Source organism: Dermochelys coriacea, chromosome 3 (assembly GCF_009764565.3).
Source record: "Dermochelys coriacea isolate rDerCor1 chromosome 3, rDerCor1.pri.v4, whole genome shotgun sequence".
Classification (NCBI taxonomy): Eukaryota; Metazoa; Chordata; order Testudines; family Dermochelyidae; genus Dermochelys; species Dermochelys coriacea.
In genome coordinates, this window is record NC_050070.1 from 113,747,154 (window position 1) to 113,766,734 (window position 19,581).

The following is a 19,581-nucleotide window of genomic DNA, read 5'->3' on the forward strand; positions in this document are numbered from 1 at the left end:
TCATACAGCCTTTTCATCTTATCAGAGGTGATCCTCAAATTTTCTCTAGCAAATGTGAGCTTTTGAATTTTGGATTGTGAGGTCTCTGCATGGTCCAAATGATCCAAATCCCTTTATTCCTCTTCAGGATGTCCACACAAGAGGTTGGCTGGCATCCTTAGCTCATGCCCAAACATGAGGAGTGTTGTGTACATGTCATACTCTCTTTGACAGCTGTTCTATAAGTCATCAAAAGGGAAAGGGATTTGTGGTCCCATTCCCTTTGGTGCTGTTCTACAAAGGTAGCCAACTGAACCCCTGGAGTCCTATTGAATCTTTCCACCATCCCATTAGATTATGGGTGTGCTGGAGTGTTGCATATTTTATATATCTCTGGCATTTCAGAAATCTGCTGAAACACTTTGGATTTAAATATTCTTCCTAGATCTGTGTGTAACTCACCCGGGACCTCAAATTTGGTGACAAATTCATTCACTGGAACGTCTGCTATTGACACAGCTTTGGGGGGTATATCAGTAATGGAATGCAAGCCCAAGCTCAGGTTTGAGCTCAAACTCCTCTTCCATCTACACACAAATGTATCTGACTCATGCCAGTAACCCCTCTGGACCCAAGTCCTAGGACCTGGCAAGGGGAGTTGGGTCCAAACCGAAGTCCCACTGAGACTTGGGTCCTCAGTGCATCATTTTTACAGTGTGGATGCAGTTCAGGATTGGTTCCCCCAGATTCATGTCCTGAGAGTCCACTAACACTATCCCACATTTCCATGGGCCAGTGTTTCTATCCTTTCTGTCCCAAGAGTGGCCAGTTGACATCCAGGAAATGGAAGCAACCCTTTGTTTCAAGTACAGCTTCTAAGCATTTAACTCTTCAATTTTTTATTCTGATCGCTGAGCTGCAAACAGAGTGAATCATCTCCTGCATTAGCTATGGTCACTGAGAGGAAGAAGTCCTCTGCCAACTGCACTGTTGTCTGGTCACGGAACCAAAGTCAGATTCTAGTAAATCTGTGATGCAAGACAAGCTGGACATTCAACTTCAGTAAGAATACCAGAAATGACCACGTGTGCCAAGAAATAGCAGACAAGCTGGCAACGTTAGGGATTCACTGGATCGATGAACAGTGCAGGGAGTGGATTAAGAAGCTCAAGGGCAACTACTGGAAAGCCAGAGATGAGAACTGCACTTTTGAGAACTCCCTGCCATCCTGCCTCTTTTATCAGGACTTTGCTGGGTACTGTGCTAGGTGCTGGGTACTGTGCCAAGCACTAAGCCCTCAGCAGTTCATGATAGTTTGGTCAGCCAGGACAGCAACCTTCTGACCCCCAAGTCTAGGACAGGACTGGAGAGGAGCCAAGAGGCATTTGATCAGGCTAGTGAAGTGACTCTGGTGCTCACATCAGTCCCTGAGGAGGTTTTGCCAACAGAGCAGCTGCAGCACATCCTGGGCCCATACTTGGAGGAGCTGTTTAATGATCACTGCCCAGGGACAAGCCCATTGCAGAACCAGCAGCAGAAACAGAAGAGGCAGAAGCAGTCCCAGAACCTGGTAAGTGTTTGGCTTCATGGTTTTTGTCGTTAATATTTGAATGAGAGGGATTTCTGGCTTATGTCCCAGTGCAATTTTTATTACATGGTAGCAGCTAATGGCATAATGCACACCAGTGTCTTGGCATCACCGCCCTACCAGCACCACCATGCGGAATTTGAAATGGAGACCAGGAAGTGGAAATGACAGTGAAACAAGCATTTAACATTAAGTTTTTACTAGACATTTGCACATTCTTACAGAGATATGCTGGGCTGTTAGAAGTAAGAACCTCATATTACTTTCCCTTTGAATAGGTCACACCACCACAAATCGGCCACACCACAGTGTTACGATCTGTTTATGAACAGTAAACTATCTGGATGGGAGGGAGAAATGTAGTGCACGGGTGACAAAATCAGTGTTGGAAACACAGAAGGGGTGTTGTATGCAGTCCAGAAACGTGCCAGGTTGGGGAAGGAAGGCTGGCTATGCAGTTCTTGGAGAGTCCATATTACTGTATTTGCATGTAGTCCGTTGGTAGATGTAGCCAGAGCAGGATGTACTGTAAACTGTAGGGAGGCAGTAATTCATGTGGATGCTGATGCTGCGTTCTGTTGATTCCACCATGAATTTTGACCCAATTCCAGGTGCTGCTAGCTGCACACATTTCCCCTAGTAGGAATTCCAGATGGGTAGTAACATTTTGAGAGTAACATATTTTCCAGGCCCTACTCTATAGGACACCAATCCACTCCACTTATAGATGTGTTGCTCAGTCACCATAAACTTGAAAACTTCTGCAGCGTACTGTACAACCAGTAGCTTGGAACAGAATGTCCCTTTGCCATTCAGGAACTCCAAATTTGTTATGTGCCTCCCTCGCCACACCCACAAGGTACAACAGTCTGCAAATTTTAAACAGATAGTATTTGTTAATTTCACTTTACTATTGTGTGCACATGCTTTTGCTTAACTCAATTGTGTACATTGAGCTTCTGGGAACTGAAGCCTTCATCTGAGAATATATTGAAACTGAGTTTTACGAAGTATCATTTTTTGCCATTGAGATTCCACAGGCACTTTTCTCTGAAGATGCACTGAATTTTTTTTGAAGTATTGAGACTACTTGATGTCTGCTTTCAGCCTCTTCCATCTCTGCAGCCCAGTCATGGACCAGCAAGAGCCTGGGATTTTGAACTGTCACGGACTGGACAAAGAGGAAGCTTTTCCGTGATAAACTGATGGTGCACATCTTGGGCAGGGCCAACCAGCAATACCAAAGGGAAAAGGATTCATGACAAGTGGAAAGGCACAGGCAGGCAGCAGAGCATGAAGAGAGAATTGCAGTGCACAAAGAGAGACTTGCTGTGCAGTTTCTGGAGCAGAGACCATCACTTCAGGGAGGAAGAGACTCCAGCAAAAAGTCCTGTTTGAGAGGCAGCTTGTGTAAATTGTGGCAACAGTTCAGCCTCTTGCTCCACCTGCACCACATCCTGAATCCACTCCACAGAGCCATAACCTGCAGACCAGGAATGCACTGGACCATGGTTGGGAGCCCATGCAGCCAGGACTGAACACTAGCTGGAGAGGGCAAATACAGTCCTCCACCCCCTGCAGCGGCACCAAGTGCATGCTAAATGTGCTAGAAAGAGAAAGGAGAACAGGGGACCAGGAGACATGCAAAAGGAGAGAATGTATTAATTTGAGTGGGTTTCACTGTTTTGCACTGCTCAATTTATGCACATTATTTTATTACTGGTTTTGGTGTAGTTTTGTTAGTGGCATTTTTGGAGTGGTAATTGCTGTTGGCCTGCCTGACAATGCTTTCATATAGTTATTTTGTAATACAACCATGGTCACAAATAAAGGCTTTCATTGTATTACAAAAGTGTATTACCATCAATGCATCACATCATATAATGTGTATTTTCAAAAATAAAGATAAAGACATGATAAGATACAACTGGAAAGTCAACTGTGGGTAAAGTGATGGTGGAGCTTTCTGAAGTAATCAGGTGTGTGATTTACCCAAAGGTGGTGGGTCTCCCTGAAGCAACTGTTGTTTTTGAGAGAATGGGGTTTTCAAACTGTGCTGGGACCAAACACAATTTCTGAGTACATCCATTCAGATCAATCCATAATGTTGGCACACAAAGCATCCCTGATACCTGTGGCCCATGTGCTCCAGCTGTGACAAGTGTGCTTTCTGTCTGAGAGTATGGGATCAGCAATCCATACTGTCTTAGGTCCATGCAGGGGCAAATGACTCACCTTACAAAGATTAAGAGCACAGCAAGCCACAATAATGTGGATAGCATTGATTACACTGGAATCCAAACCATTCTGTAAACAGCACCAGTGGAATTTCAATCTGCCAAACACACATTCACTACAATTCTATACTTAGTGAGAGTGTGATTAAACCTTCTTTTGCCAGGGCCTCTGAGATCAGGATATGGTTTCATAAGCCAAGGCAAAGGGGGGGTATGCGGGGTTCCCTAGAATATCAGTGGAGACAGTTACTTCCTTGATGATGTCATTTGGAAGGAATAGTGTCCCGGCCTGTTCATGAAGATAGACTCCTGATTGGCAGGAAACTCTGACATCATTAACTTTTCCAGCCTAGCCCATGTTGGCATCCATAAATTGGCCTTTCTGGTCCCCTAGGGCCTGCAAAACAATGGAGTAGTACTGCTTGTAGTTTACGCACTTATGTGCTCCTTATGGAGTTCAAACTATGGACACGTGTCCCATCAGTGGTCCCAGCACAGTTTGAAAACCCCATTCTCTCAAAAACAAAAGTTGCTTCAGGGAGACCCACCACCTTTGGGTAAATCACACACGTGATTACTTCAGAAAGCTCCACCATCACTTTACCCACAGTTGACTTTCCAGTGCCAAATTGGTTAGCAACAGATCTGTAGCCATCTAGGGTAGGCAGTTTCCAGATGGTTATAGCAACCGATTTGTGGACTGGCATGGCCACCCTCATGCAAGTGTTGTGACACTGGAGCGTTGGCGCAAGCTTCTCACAAAGCTCCAGAAATGTAGTTTTCTTCATGAGAAAGTTCTGGACCCACGGCTGGTCATTCCAAGTCCATGTGATGATGTAACCCAACCAGTTTGTGCTTGTGACCTTGCTCCAGAAGCTTCAGCCTACGTAAGGGGTATCAGCAGCTATACCGAGAATTGAGAGTAGCATCAGCCAGTTTGAATCTGCCATGTCTGTACCATCGTTGCCCTCCACCTCTATCAGGTACCTTTGGTGAGTCAGAAAATGCTGCAAAAATGTTCACCAACATCTCGTGGATGCCTTGCCTGTTTCATGAGACAAGAAAGCCCAACCAAGACAAGTTCTTCAAATGGTGACTCCTCCATGTTGCTGGCTTCAGTTGTTGGGAGTGTGCTGACCCAAAAGATGGCTCACCTGGATGTGTTGGTACACTGTGACAACTTCCTCTGAAATGCTGCAGAATGGCCAGTGCACCACAAACAAAGCGCTATAGCGGGTACAGCTAGGAGCATGCAAGGCACCCTGCAAGAGACAGGTTTGACTTAGATGTGTGTAGTGCAGTGTAGACACGTGAGCGTTGGTGAGAGACCTGGGTCCAGAAAGTCTAGCTAGGATCAATATTTAGCGTGGACAATCACGCCCAGGCTTACAAACACCTAGCCTGTGGACTCAAGTCCCACAGATCCTGGGCTTACATTGCAGTGTGGACATACTCTTGGTTTCTTATTAGATAAGCCTCAGGCCATTTTGTGAACTATTCCATAGCTACCAGCAAATATTGCTTACCTGTCTCAGGCAAGGGCCAAAGAACATCAATAGCAATGTGCTCTGTTGGTACTCCCGACAAGATCCAGCTGCAAGGGGGCTCTCCCAGACTTAGAGGCTTTTTCTTTGCAACACAGGCTTCATATTTTCTGCACCAATTTTCTACTTGGCCTGCATTTTACCCAATAGAAATCCTCTCTTAGCCTGCTGAAGGTTTTAGCAAGCCCAAAATGTCCAAGCAGGATTAAAATCATGACATAGATTGAAAAAGGAAGTTCTTGCGTTATCAGGTGCAGCCAGCTGGTACTTGTGTCCATCACCCACTAGTTTTTTCCCATTTCATATACAATAGTTCATCTTTCAACTTCAAGCTTTCCAATTGTGACCAGAAAGCTTTTACTGTGCTATTGTGAGGGGATACTGCATTCCAAGGTAAATGCGTTTGCCAATTGATTTACCAACCACACACTATTCTGATATCAGGATCTTCTTTCTGCAAATTATGGGGAGAGAGGAGACAGCCAGCTCTTCCTGAGCATGCTCATTCCCTTGGGCAACCAGTGCCTTGACCTCCTGCACAGAGGACTGCACAGTACCATGCTTGTGCCCAGAGCTGTGTTTGACAGTGAAAATCATAGCACTGCATTTTTTTCTCACCACAGGGCAAAGTTGCCCTCAGGATTCCTAAATCTAAAGAGCCATTGCAGGGAAGCATCGTCTAACTTGACTTTACACTTCCTCCCATACAAATAGTGATGAAAATACTCTATAGATTTAATCACTGCTAGGAGTTACTATGAGGTGGACAATAATTCCCTCTCTGGAGAACTTAGACTATTACTCTAATAACCACTACACTTTCATGTCACTTAAATTCAGAACATTTTACATAGTTCACAATACTGAATTTTTCCTCAAATTAGTCGATACAATGCTCAAAAACAAGAATCAATAAATTGCAGGTAAAGTTTGGATCAGTGTGTAGTGGTGACTTTGGTGGTCAACGTAATAGGAAGATTCTTTGTGTCAGCAACAGGTCTGGACCATGATTCTGAGACAGTTTTATAGGCAGAAAATCATTCACTTCATCAAGCTTAATAGCTTTCTATAAAGCCACAGAACATTTTATCCTTTTTTATAAAACCACAGAACATTTTATTCTTTTTTTTTCATTAGGCCCCTATTTGAATCATTTTAGTCCCTTTTATAGTCTCTTATTCAATCCATTTTGTTTTAGACGTGGGGGGGAAAAATCCATTAGTGGTCAAAGTAGCAATTAGATCCAGTAAGTTACAGTCTGATGTCTTGAAAACATGTATTAACTAAAACTCTTTCCACACTGCTTTAGTCTTTGAAAGGTTTTAACCTTCCGTTTCCCTATGTCATCCAGACATGGGATAGAACTATTTTTAGATCTTTTTATGTTGCAGCCTTGCTTCCAGATAGAGAATGTGATTTTACTACACTCTGGGTCTGCAAGGGAGGAAGGATGTGTTAATAAAACATCAAGAGAAGGCCTTGCCATAAGAAGGTCTCACATCTACATAAAGGCAGCTACAGGACCTGATATGTAGATTTAATCAGAGTTAAAAAAAATATGAGTGCTTAAAATGAGAAATGTTCTCACTCTAGGTATTCCTGAAGGATTTAAAAAAATCTTTTAATTAATGACAACCCTGAAGGTAGTGAGCGATAGTTAATTAAAAAGCAAGCAAAAGAGAGAGAGGAGGTAGGGTTTAACTGGAAGTGAACCTGTTTCTTTTCCAGGGGAAGATTATTATAAAATCCTTTTGCTAATAAATACAAAAGCATTGTGATGAGGAAAAAAGTTTAAAGAGAGAGTCAGTGTGCAATGATGTGGCTGGAACCTTTGGATGTCTGCGCATGTTCTGGATGTCTGCGCACGTCTCCATCCAAATTGGACCTCATCCATCTGGAATACTCTGACCTTTTAGACAAATAAAAAGTTGCACAAAACAGTTGCAATATATGCCACCAAATGTCTTAGTTTTCTCATGTAAAATGTGAAGCAGCCAATTAGCATGACTCTTCCCAAAACAAAAAAAGCAGCCCCTTCCTTCCCTTAGAAACTTCAGTGGGAAATGCCAGGCTTTAAGTCAGATAAATACAAAATGTTGAGTTTTTTTATTTTTAAAGAGAAGAAAGGAGGGGCAGTCTTGGGACACTGTGATGCATTGTACATGAACTTTGGGGGAGTGTACGTCTTTGAAAGACTTTAATATCTTCCTCCCTTTTAGAGCTGATGTCAGCAGTCATTGGTAGCCCTTCATTCTGAAGTCTTCCAGCTATGCTAACGTAGTTAAGTGTACAATGTTCACGTAAAGAGAAAAGGAGCACTTGTAGCACCTTAGAGACTAACAAATGCTCATGTAATATTTCATTTTATTGCCTCACTTCAAAACATTGCTAGTTAATTTCAAACAACTTAACTCAGCCTCTTAGGGCTTTGTACTTTCGTAAAGCCTTTGGTACCTATCTATAGGAGGTTAGTGGATTGATAAAAGGACATCATCTGAGCCTCAGATTAACACCTCCTTTTAAGTGTTTGATACCAGTTAAGATCAGTGACTGAAGCCTGATAATATTCTCTCTAAACAGTCTCTCAGCCTGGGCTTTGCTGTATGTATGTTTAGGGTCAGATGGGAGAGAGAGCTCCCTGTGTTGGATGCTTTGTTCTTTGAAAATCTGGCCATAAATATTAGAGTGGGAGCTGCTGGCTGCAGAACACTTTGGGAAATTTGGCCTTTATTAGGTGCCTAAATAGGAACTGCGTTCTTTTTGGGGGTGAGAAAGTGATTCGTGTGTACTTCGTACAGAAGTAGTACAAAAGTAAACGAAATATCATATATTGTACAAGATGATGAGCTGATAATTGTTCAGTTGTAGGTGTTGGGAAGGAAAATATGACAACATTCCTTTTCATTGTATATCACTGCACTTTCCTTGCTATTAGACAAGTTGTAAACAAAACAAAACACCTTACAATACTTAGATATTTCACATATACAAGATATACTCAGTGTACTTCCACTAGGCTTGGAAGAATTAGGTTTTTATCAAAAAATGTCAGTGTCACCATACATACGCAAATTGAAGAAAAAATATTTCCTTTGATAACTGAAATTTACATATAGAAAAATAAGAAAAATGTTGATTGAAAATTTATGGGAATTTGATTTAAGGCTATTTACTTTGTATATTTTGACATGTGATGTTGACAATTTGTGATTTTTATGAAGCTTTAACTTTTTGAATCTCAGTGTCTACTGTCATTAAATAATTGTCTGACTCCCCCTTCCCTGTCTGTCCCCCATGTAATGTCCCACAACTATGAAATTTAAATATATTTAAAATAAACAGCTATTAGCTGTCTAAATATTAAAAAAATTGAGTTCTGCTAAGTTTATCTTTAACACACAATTGTTGATAAGGTCTGGCAATAATTAAGACCTCAGATATTATAACATGGGCCTAATTCACTTGGCAGTAGAACTTGGGATGTAGGTTCCCAGGGAAGAGGTAATATCATCACCACTTGTCAGCTAGTGGTGAGAAGAGCAGCTCTCAAAATGGGTGAGTGGGGAGGAAGGTAGGGCCAGAGCACCAAAGAGATGCACTGATTCAGCATCTCTCCCACTCAGCCAGTTGGTCTTGCCAATTTGTGTGATATTGTGTGTTTCTTCATAAAGCCTCAGCTCCTGGAGTCATGTAATTACATGAGGATCTCAGCTTTTGTTTTTTAAAAGAAGTTTCCTAGTGCTAATGGTGGCATGAAACATCTTGAAATTATGAGCCCTAAAGACTTCAAGCCCAGAAGGCATATAAAAAGACCCCAACAGTGTTAATTTTAGGATAATCATGATTTTGGGGAGACCTGATTCATGCTTTTTGAATGCTAGGTATCAGGAGTACTGTTAGTATCCTCCTGGAAAAGTTTTCCTCTCCAGTAGAGTGTAGTGTCATTACAGTGATGCCTGTGGTGAATCTCCCCTCAGAAACAGTTTCTGCTCAGGAAATCTTCTTGGTCTGCAGGGATGGACCAAGGCAAACTGCTACAGAGAGATCTGGATTGCTTGGTAAACTGAGTTTTAATATTGCCAAATGTAAAGTTATAGATCTAGAAATAAAGATCATAATACAGGATGTGGGACTCTCACTTCTTCCCAGGATACTCTTGAAAAGACTTGGGGGTCATAGTGAATAATCAACTGATCACAAGCTCCCAGAACGATGCTTTGGGCAACAGGGCTAATGAGATCCTTGACTAGATAAACAGGGGAGTCTTGAGTAGAAGTAGAGATGTTATTTTACCTCTGTATTTGACAATGATGCGACGGCTATTGGAATACAGTTCTGGTGTCTGCAATTCAATAAGGATGTTGAAAAACTAGAGAGGATTCAGAGAAAACACAATGAGAATGATTAAAGGATTAGAAAAATACCATATAGTGATAAACTCAAGTAGCTCAATTTATTTATCTTAACAAAGAGAAAATTAAAAGGTGACTTGATTCCAGTCTATAGGTACCTACATGGGGAACAAATATTTAATAATGGGTTCTTCAAATCAATAGCAGAGAAAGGTATAACATGATCCAATGTCTGGAAATTGAAGCTAGACAAATTCAAACTGGAAATAAAGCCAATCCTCAGACCAGCATCAGGCCTTTCTATAAGCTCCAATCTGCTTCCCTTGATTGGAGCTGACTGGGTAGGGATAATTAGGGGCTTCTGCTCCAGCACCTTGCTACAGTTGAATACAACATGTTGAGTAGAGTCACTTGAGCAGGGTAATGGGCACAGTGCTTACAATGTTGGCAGCGGCCAGCTACATTAGGACTACTAACATTTTTGAAGACCTTTTTGAACTTAGCAAACATTAGCAAGAGTGGGAATTTTTTTCACAATTTTACTAGATAGGCCAGGATTTAAACAGTTAAAACACTTAAACAGTAGGGAATTCCAATCTTCACCCGAATAATTATCCATCACATCCGGTGTTCTGTCTCCAACAGGGGCCAGTATCAGATCTTCAGAGAGAAGTGCTAGAATCCCCACAGTGGACAATTATAGAATAATCTGCTTTGATGGAAAGTTCCATGCTAACCCCAGGATTCATTGAACTATTTTGTTCTAGCTAATGAAACTGTAGATGTTCATATTATTCATATACTGTTAATATGTAATCCACATATGAATTCTTTTGTGAAATTAATCCTTTTAAAAAGTCAGCTCTTTGGGTTAGTTGCTTAAAACAAGTAGAAAATTATCTTAAAATACATACAGTGATGCTTCCCTCTTTCCCAAAGGAGGGAAAAGAAGCCCATATAGACTTTCTTGCTAATTTATAAACAGATTTGCTTCCCATGTGGGTTTCAGAACTAGAATTATTTTGATCAAATTATTAATTCCTGCTTGAATATTATTTGTTTTGTAATATTGCTTTTAGTTAGCAGTGTCCTTCATTCATAAGCTATTGACTGCATAGTCCTTTAAACAATCCATAAGGAGATCTTCATAGTGTACTGCAAGTTCTTCCCTGACATCTGTTACACAGAACTCAAGCAGGTGCATGATCCCGGCTTTAAACATGTAATTCACTAGTAATCTTTAAAAGGAATAGGATCATAAACTCAGTCATTAAAGATAAATATTAGGTAAATTATAAGGGTAATGTGTTCCTAACTAGGTAATTTTCTGATAAGCACTGACATTTCTGGAAGATATTTAATTATTGATGTACAATACATCAGGAATTATTAATCAAAAGGGTATCATAAGTCCAAATGGATATAAATTACATGTATTATAATGCTGACATTATTTAATTCACTAGGATTTCTAATTTAATAGTCATGCTGGATTAGACAATGTAGTGTCATACCATGGGAATATTAATTTTTGCCTCACTACCCTCCAGTTCTAAAAAGACAGAAATTATGCACAGTTTCCAAGTCTCTTAAAGCAACATAGAATTTCAATTTAAGTTCATATATCAAGTATTATTTAACGTGTGTAATGATATCATAGACATTTTTTGTTTAAGAATAAAATAGTGGCTTTATTTTTCCAGTGATATTTTTCTACCTTTACCTTTCTTACCACTGCTCAATCTCATGTTATCATGTGGTGAAAACACACTTGCACCCATTTTTTTAAATAGCATTTAAGAGTTTAGTGCAACATTGATGCTTCAGTCTAAGAGATAAGTACTATGGTCCTGATCCTTATCTGATACCAGTTTTACATTGCTGAAACGCCATTGATGTCCGTGGATTTACTTCTGATTTACAACAATAAGAGAAGAATCAGGCCAAATATTTCTATTTATAAAGAGACCTATCCACTCTCCACTTACTGGAATATGCTCCCATCCAAAAAGCATTTGCTAATATAAGTATTTTTCAATGGGTCATCACTATGGTATTTGAAAGCTGTCTAAGAGTAAACAGAAAGCACTGTAAAAGGCTTCATCTTGTCCAGTCTTTTTGCTAATTGCCAGCTCCATTTGTCTGTATCAGGGCTCCCTCTACTCTGTCCCTAAAGTTGCTTTGCTTTAGGAAGTTCGGGGGTACTTGTTCCCTACAACTTTGAAATCGTTTTGATTTTAATCTAAGCCATGTAATCTTCGTAATAATAATTTAGAATTTCTTGACTAAGCTGTTTTTTAAATATAATGTTGTAATGAAAGAGGCAAACCTCTTATTTTTCAAACTCATCTTTCTCACATGCCTTGTACAACTAATCTTCAGTTTAGCAATTAAAAATCTCCTGTGGTCACATAACATGCATGAGAAATTAGCGTACAGCTGGGTGGGTTTTTTGTTGAGGAAATTGGTCAAGATTACGCTTACATGGAAGGCTAGATACAGCTTTAACTAGGGAGTTACTTCTGTGAAAAAAAACCCATTGTTTAGATAGTTCCTTGTTTTCTTTAAGTCTCAATCACTCTAAATAGAGAAATATTCTAGTCCTATGGCCTTTCTTTATCAGATCCTTTAAGTAGATTGGGGTAATATTGCTCTTCCCCAGCTTCCATGGCAACTCAGAACTATTCAGAAGATCACTTCAGCAGCACACACTGGCGATAAATGGGAAAAAAACCAATAACTCTCCAATGGTAACCTCTCAATTCTTAGTCATCCTGGTGTGCAAGTTAATGGAGGAGGACAAAGAAATCCCCCAACCCACTTACAGAGGTAACTGGCAGACTGCCAGCCTCTATTTGTTTTATCATGTACATTGTGAATAGGAATACAAGTAATGTGTCAGGCCTTTGGCTTTTCTAAAGTAAAAGCCAAGTCCCTCCGACTCCTAGGCCAGGGGACCAGGGACTGTACAGTTCCTGCCATTGTTTAAAATGTATCTGCAAGGTTTCTACAATTTCCAACTGGCATACTGTTTTTGTGTTGTGAGAGATGGCATGGGTGGATTTTGGACTCTAATACTGAGAAACTTTAAAAAAAACTGTCAGTGCTTGGTTAAGACAAGCTCATTTTGAACCACTATTGTAATTTCATATTTATTATTTAGCAGTAAGACCCCAGTGCCAAGGGCTGTGATTAGCTCTACATTGGGGAAATAATAGTGGTGCCTCAGTACTTTCAGGTTTCAGAGTAGCAGCCGTGTTAGTCTGTATTCGCAAAAAGAAAAGGAGTACTTGTGGCACCTTAGAGACTAACAAATTTATTAGAGCATAAACTTTCGTGAGCTACAGCTCACTTCATCCGATGAAGTGAGCTGTAGCTCACGAAAGCTTATGCTCTAATAAATTCGTTAGTCTCTAAGGTGCCACAAGTACTCCTTTTCTTTTCACTACTTTCAGTCTCGTAGGTTTCCTGTTTTGTTTTTAAATTGGCAAAATTCATCTGTTTTGTTGCACAACCTGTTCCCTGAGAATAGTTTTGTGTGTGTGTGTGTGTGTGTGTGTGTGTGTAAGCACCTTCCAATGTCAGACATTAGACCATGAAGATGAGTCAGGAAAGTAAACTTTATTAACCTCCAAAACATAGCTGTGAACCTGGTTTAACAGGCAAAAAAGTGCTTGCTAAATGAGTATGTAATATTCAAAATGAATTCCACCTCTACACTCTGCATTAAGGACTACTATGATTAATTCATTGCTCAATATTACAGCAATATGCTAAAACATATCTTAAGGCATTCTTTTTGGTGTGAAATATTAAAGATTCAACATTTGTATCAGTGTACATAATTCATAGTCCAGAGCCAATGAGTTTGAAGAGAAGCTTGAATGTATTAACTAATTTCACAAGTTGGTTTGTTAAGCATTTATTAGAATTTTCACTCAATAGAATTTGGGGTACAGAGAAATTTATTTTAGTACGGTGAAATTAATAGAAAGAATGAGTTATTACCCTTTTTCTCTGCAATCTGTTTTGTTGCATAAGAAAAATGAGATAGCAAATATGTGCAATCTTAGCAATTACCATGTCTTCAATGAAATTTGTCAGTGTGATGATCTTATATTCCAATGTGTATCACTTGTTACAGGTGAATGATTTATTAGCTTACTGTTAATTACTGAAGGAAAAGGCATTTGGGCTAGACATGTTTATTTTCTAATATTTCTGCAGTGCAAAAAATATACTATTGAGCTCAAAACCTGGGCTACTTGAACATGTACATTAAATTACATTTCAGAGGATACAGAGAGTTCTGTGTCACAGAACTAATTACCCAACAGATTAAGTACTGGATCTGGCCATAGATAGTCATTATTTAATTGGCTGGAAGGTCATGATTACATTTAATGTACTATGGCTGTAAGCACAGTTTCTTAGTTGTTCAGCTTCCACTCCTCTCCTTTAGTCTCATTGTTCATTTGAAAGCATCATGGTACAAATACTTCAGTCTGATTCAATGTCTTCTGTACAAGTTCATGTATTTAGAGGGGCATTACAGATGTTAGATAGAGATCCCCCCTTTAAATGCAGGTCTATGTTGCCTGCTCTGCACCTTTCTCATTGTTAAAAAACTAAAACAGAATGATTAATTTGGATACAGGCCTGATATTATTGGTATATTCCTACTTGCTGGCATGTGGTGATATGTAGTGTTTTTCAGGTCTTGTGATTATACTGCTGACACGGTGTAGGGCTGTGCACCTCCCCACAATTTATTCAGGAATCTGTATTAAGTGATTATTTCAGATTAAAGAGTTATTTCTTTAAGCACAAAACAAAATAGTATGAGATAGAGAAGATAGAATATAGCTTTGAGGATTGAAACAAAGAAGCAGAGACATGATTTCCCTCATGATTATGCACAGTGGTTATCTATTTATTAAAGGCCTATTCCTGTGATACACTGAGCATCCAGTGTGAGATGCTGTGTGTTGGTGTCACTCAGCATCTTGCAGCAGGTGTTCATCATCTGCCAGGATCAGAGCAGAAAGGGCTAATAATATTCTATTAAATGAATGTTGAAGGCTGAGAATACATTTTCCTGAGATCATTGTTTAAAGATTGCTTATTGTAATGCATGAGAACCAAAAGGTTAACAGGATAGTTTAAAGGACAGTTTCAAACTGTTAAAATATATTCCCATCACTTCTTCTAACCACTTATTATGAGTCCTTAGAAACTTAAATTTGTTTCCTTAAGTAATGACACTCCAGACTGGGGTCATCTGTGGGAATTGAACCTGGTACTTCTCGTGGTTCTTCAAGGGCTGGTCCCTTAATGTATTTTATAAGTTGTTTACGCATGTGCACCATGCACCTGGGATCAGAATTTTCCAGCAAGTAGTGTCCATTGGTCTGTACATGCGTGGTGGTTCTCCTTGTGCTCTGAACCAATGCCGTTCCAGTTCCTTCTTACTGCTACATGGCCTGAGTTGGAATCCTCTGTGTCCAAATGATCCTCATCTGTAAATATGTATGTTGTACATAGTTTTAGTATTATTAGTGCTTTTAGACTTTTAATGTTTATAGTCACAAGATCATAAGAAAGACCATATTGGGTCAGACCAGTGGCCCATCTAGCTCAGTGTCCTATCTTCTGACAGTGGACTGTACCAGATGCTTCAGAGGGAGTGAACAGAACAGGGCAATTACAAGTGATTCAACCCCTGTTGTCCAGTCCCAGTTTTTGGCAGCTGGAGTTGTAGGAACACCCAGATCATGAGGTTGTGTCCCTTACCATCTTGCCAAATAGCCATTGATGGACCTATCCTATGTAAACTCGTCTAATTCTTTTTTGACCTCAGTTACATTTTTAGCCTTCACAACATCTCTTGGCAACGAGTTCCATGGGTTGACTAGGTGTTGTGTGAAGAGGTACTTTCTTATGTTTGTTTTAAACCTGTTGCCTATTAATTTCATTAGGTGACCCCTGGTTCTTGTGTAATGTGAGGAGTAAATAATGCTTCCTTATTCACGTTCTCCTGACCATTCGTGATTTTTAGACCTCTAGCATATCCCCCTTAGTCATCTCTTTTTTAAGATGAACAGTCCCAATCTTTTTAACCTCTCCTCATATGAAATGTTCCAGATCCCTAATCCTTTTCATTTCTCCTCTCTGTACCTTTTCCAATTCTAATATATCTTTTTTGAGATGGGCAACCACTATTGAAGGTGAGGGCATATGATGGATTTATATTGTGGCATTATGATATTTTGTGTCTTCTTATCTTTTTTCCTAAGAGTTCCATACATTCTGTTAGCTCTTTTGGCTGCAGCTGCACATTGAACAGATGTTTTCAGAGAATCCACAGTGACTCCAAGATCTCTTTTTTGAGCGGTAACAGCTAATTTAGACCCCATTATTTTGTATGTACAGTTGGGATTATGTTTTCCAGTGGGCATGATTTTGCATTTATCAACATTGAATTTCATCTGCCATTTAGCTGCTCAGGCACCCAGATAAGTGAGATCCTTTTATAACTCTTCGCAGTCAGCTTTGGACTTAACTATCTTGAGTAATTTTGTATTGTCTGCAAATTTTGCCACTTCACTATTCACTCTCTTTTCCAAATCATTTGTGAATATGTTGGCCAAAAACCAGTAAAGATTCTTAGGGACACTACTATTTACCTGTCTCCATTGTGAAAAGTGACCACTTATTCCTGCTCTTTGTTTCCTGTCCATTTACCAATTACTGTAGTACTCCCGGTGTAGAAAGACTATGCCCAGAGTCCCAAAATTCAAAAACTATCACCTGCCCTCCCCACTCCTCCTCCATCAGTGATGAACATCAGCGCTCCCTTTACTGCATTGGGGAGGCTCATTTTGCCACCAAGTGCGATATGTATCACTCCTTCCTCCCAGCACCTGTGAGGGACAACAGCTCCATCTGCAGAAACATCTCATGAGGCCAGGCAGACCACCCTGTACAGTGACCTCAGATGGGGAGCAGCGCTGCTTTGAACATGAGCTCTGGAGCAGGGGCCAAAACCATTAATGCAAGAAACCTTCTCATGAGAGTAGGGGACATAGGCATAAGGACAGATCCCCATCAAGATTTGCCTCTTAAAAAGCAAAAACAAAAAAAACCTCTCCCTGTTTCGGTCCAAGTCGGATGAACTCTTGTGCATGCTTCCAAAGAATTAAGTTTGCACAAATCTTTTGATTGAGAAGGGAAGGTGCAAAGGAGGAAGGATCTGTTGGTAATGGGTCTGGCTCCAACATCAACTCAGAGGCCAAAAGTTTGCATCTGCCAGCTCCAGCTGCAAGTTTTTTGTTGGACTCGTATTAGATGGTACTGACATACTCCAGGAATAATCCACCAAGCACTGTCTTCTCAGATGCACCAGATTCATTGGTCCCAACCTCCAGGACTCCTCAACTCTGGGACAGACCTTTACCTCACCGGAGGACATTTTTGCCTTACCCTATCTGCCATTTATTCTTCTCTTTCGTCCAGTCCTCTTATGGGACATTCTGAAACAAGAAGAAACCAGCTCGATGGTAAAGGATCTCTTCCCCTCCCATCCACAAGCTGGAACATGCTTCCCCTGGTTCCAACAGCACCCCTGGGGAAACCTGAATCTACCTTTTTGTCAGATGAGTTGGATATTCTGGACAAACCTTCACCCCTTCCAAGAGAGACCAGTCTGAACAAAACCTCTTCAAGGTCTTGGAGGTGCTCTCTTCCCAGACATGGATTCTCAGGGGACCATTGGAACCCAGTGCACTGGGAACTTCCCCAACCAATAGACCCTTCACACAGTCCCTACTGGAACCCATAGAGTCTGTACATAGATGCCATGGATCAGAATTAGAATCACACCCACCCTTTTCCCCTGGGCAGTACTGCTCAGCCCCACCACAATACACGGAGGAGGAAATTGAGTTGGATCCAATGTTAACAATGGTTTAAACAGCTGTGTCATCCTCCTCAGTAGATAAGACAGTTGCTCCATCATCCCCATCTCTGCCTGATGACCACAGGCAACACCAGGAGCTGTTGTAGAGGGTAGCAACTGAGCTCAAGAGCTCTTGATGATATCAGTGATATGCAACATATTCTCCTGGATGTTCTACAACCCTCTGGCCCTAGTAGGGTGGCTCTGCCAGTAAATGAGGCCATTATGTAACCTGGCAAGGTAGCATGGTATATCCCAGGCTGCTGTGCCCCCACAGCAAAAAGGGCCAGAAATATTTGTTCTGGCTAATGGGGCAGAGTTATTTACCCACTCAGTGCCCAATTCCTTCATCGTGCAGGCAGCCACAGAAAGCACCAGACTGCCAAAGCAACTCCATCAGACAAGGGCACTTAAATGCTTTGACCTTCTAGAAAGCAAGGTATTTTCATTGACCAGCCTTCAATTCAGAATTGCTAATTACCAGACACTGTGAGCAAAATAAAATTTCACAAATTCCAGCTTTCTGGAATTCAAGGACAAGGAGGACATGGCTCAGTTCCCTGATGAAGGCAAATTGGTAGCTAAGGTTTTTTTTTTGCCAAGTGAGCTATAGTTATGAGGCGAGAGTCCTAGATTCACTCTTCATGGCTCCCTCGGGAAGCGCAGGATATCATCAAGGACCTGCGCTTTGATAAGCCTAATCTATTCACTGAAAAGACGGATGAGTTGCTACACTCAAGGACACTAGGACAACCCTACAAACCCTGGGCTTTTACACCCTGGTTCTGAAGAGAAAGCACCATCAGCAGGTTTATAAGTCTAGACCATCCCCTCAGCCCTTTTTCCCCCCCACCAAGGCTCTTACGAACAGCCATGTAAGCACTACAAAAACCCAGATTTGTGGCTCAGCTTCTGCCAGGGCCTGAAATGTACTTGGGTGTGGCTCTGGTCTTGTACTGGTGAGAGAGCCACCACTGTACACATCCCTTTCAGCACAAGATGGAATAAGATGAGGTTCATTCCATCTACCTTCCCCCATAAAAATAGATTGTCATTCAGGTTCCTGACCAACCTAGTCTATTGTCAAAGGGGCACTGATTGTGTTTGGGAAAGATAGGGTTATTCTACCCCTCTTCTAGGATGGGGTGGAATACAATACAGAAGAGAGAAGGGAAAGAATAATTGTATTTTAGAAGTGTGATGGTTTCCCCGTTTTAAGATGCAACCTGATGTGCTGAGATACTGCTGAGCCTACCTGGGCACTCTTTTTACTTGTCTTGCTGATCCAGGCCATTAAGCCTCCTCCAGCACACACACACACACACACACACACACACACACACACACACAGGGCCACTCCCAACTACAGAATGACACAGACACAGAGATTAGCTCTGGGAAGACTCAATTTAAGGGACGTCCACCTCCTTTGGAGTGCAGACCCCCAAATATTATGAAATCTGCCTCCTCCCTCAATACAGAGGAAGGTATGCACTGCTTCTTACCCCTTCCCTGCCCCCCATTATGAATTGCACAAACAGGGTTATATTATAAACAAATAAATTTAACTACAAAAAGGTGAATTTTAAGTGATAGCAAACAAAACAAATCAGATTACTAAGCAAATAAAAACAAAACATGCAAACTAAACTTGATTCACTAAAGAAACAGGTTACAAAATGTAATTTCTCACCCTAAATGTTGAATTTATGCAGGAATGTAGAGTTTCTGTAGCTCAGAGTTCCAGTTATTTTTCTTACAGACTGGACTCCTGTCTCAGTCTGGACTCACCCCTGCCTTTCCCTTCAGGTTGGTGTGTTTGTCCCTTCAGGTACTTTCAGGAGTCTTTCTTCTTGGGTAGGCATAAAGGAGAGTCCCCTTTGCCTTCCTCCCCACCCTTAGATAAGATTTACATAAGGTGGGA

The 19,581-nt window shown here is 40.9% G+C and overlaps 1 protein-coding gene across 2 annotated transcripts in view; it reads left to right on the plus strand.

Annotated features, from left to right (window-relative positions):
- The window catches only part of SASH1 (SAM and SH3 domain containing 1), an 866,583-nt gene that overhangs the window by 553,190 nt on the left and 293,812 nt on the right, over positions 1-19,581 (plus strand). The gene's annotated exons all lie outside the window — the stretch shown is intronic.